We start from the raw sequence: 1,999 nt of genomic DNA, 5'->3' as shown, positions 1-1,999 counted from the left end.
TCATAGGCTGTGGGACCCGTCTCAGGCTGCTTACATGACTCCCTAAAAGGCCCCTGAAGCCTCACTCTCTGGCCCCAGCCCCGACAAGACACTTGCTCTTTTTTAGTCCCTCTGAAACCCTCCCCCCAGCCCAGATGTATAATCTCTTTTATTTAAAAGATGCTTTCGTTTAATTCCAAAATAATCTTTCAGGTGGCTTGGGGGCCCAGACTCAGGCACCAGCATGGACCCTGCCATTCAGGGAATGTGCCATTAATGCCGCCGGAAAAGCTGCTTTCCCCAAGTCTTTTGGGCTTCACTCTTAACTTTTGTGATACTCAATAATATCCCCCCTCCTAAGGAGAAATCTCCCTGCACTCACAGTTCATCTCTGGCCCTACCAGCAGGTCTGGTAAGCCCTTCTTTCTCCTCCCTAATTCCTCATGACAAAGATGAACTTCCACCCTTTTTTAATTTCCAGGTGACCCTTGAACAATGCACACCTTGACCCAACACCCAATAGTCAAAAAGCAGGATATAGTTTATTTAAACTCTCCCACAATTTAACTTCTAGTATCCTGCCTTAGACTTGGAAATCTTACCCATCTTAGCATAAACAGCTGACACACACACATCTCTTGGATGTTATATATGCCAGATGACACATTGTGACAATCAAGTCAGCCAGAGCAAAGAAAATGTCATTAAAGCAATGTAAGCAACAGAAAATGCCTTGACAAGTGCTGTTTAGTTTCTAGATGCCATTATGTGTATGTCTCTGGACTGAACCATCTTCCTGGACTGACGTGAATGCTGTCTTCGATGGCCCAAAATGCTGTCGATGTCACAAATATCATATACATTGAACACCACAAATGAGAAAGTCACAAGAAAAAGAAGCATGTAGGTACATGCGGCTCCAATCTGAACACTGACGCTATTCAACGAAAAGAATTCTGGGCCAGAGTAGGTGGGTGAAGTTCAAGCCTGTACTATTCCCTGGAATAACTATTTCTTTTTCTTCCAGCCCCATTCACTGCCTATTTGTTTGTCTTTTCTTTCATCTGTTTCATTGTTTTTTTGGTCTTGGTTTTTAGTTGGCACCCTGTGGTGCTCAGGGCTTTCTCCTGGCTCTGTGCTTGGGTCTCACTCCATTTATTTTGGGCTCATGCAAGATAAGCTCCTTGCCTTCTGTACTACTGCTCTAGCCCTTATTAGTTAAATATTTTAAACCATGGTAGGTGCTGGAGTGATAGCACAGCAGGTAGGGCGTTTGCCTTTCATGTGGCTGACCTGGGTTTGATTCCCAGCATTCCATATGGTCCCCTGAGTACCACCAGGAGCAATTCCTGAGTGCAGAGCCAAGAGTAACCTCTGTGCATCACCAGGTGTGACCCAAAAAAGCCAAAAAAAAAAAAAAAAGAAGAAGAGGGGCTGGATCGATAGCACAGCGGGTAGGGCGTTTGCCTTGCACGCGGCCGACCCGGGTTCAAATCCCAGCATCCCATATGGTCCCCTGAGCACCGCCAGGAGTAATTCCTGAGTGCAGAGCCAGGAGTAACCCCTGTGCATCGCCAGGTGTGACCCAAAAAGCAAAAAAAAAAAAAAAAGAAGAAAAAACATGGTAGGTAGCAGACTTTTGCAGAGGAACTGGAGTCACGGACACTGAGGGCAAGGGTAAAACTCAATCACACGTTTCATTGCTTGTCCCCCTTCCCTGTCCTGGTCCACTACAGCCATTCTAAGCCCAGGGCATCTTCCTCTTCTCCCTCAGACAGTGGCTAAATTTCCAGGTCTCCAATCCAGACACCACCACTCAACAGATCACTGAACGTATCCAGTCTTGATTTTCTCATATGTAAAATGGGGCTTTTATCTCAAGATCGACCTTCCAGGGGCTGGAGCGATAGCACAGCAGGTAGGGCGTTTGCCTTGCACGCAGCTGACCCGGGTTCAATCCCCGGCATCCCATATGATCCCCCAAGCACCGCCAGGAGTAATTCCTGAGTGCAAAGCCAGG

Source organism: Sorex araneus, chromosome 8 (genome assembly GCF_027595985.1).
Source record: "Sorex araneus isolate mSorAra2 chromosome 8, mSorAra2.pri, whole genome shotgun sequence".
Classification (NCBI taxonomy): domain Eukaryota; kingdom Metazoa; phylum Chordata; class Mammalia; order Eulipotyphla; family Soricidae; genus Sorex; species Sorex araneus.
This window is presented reverse-complemented; position numbering follows the sequence as displayed.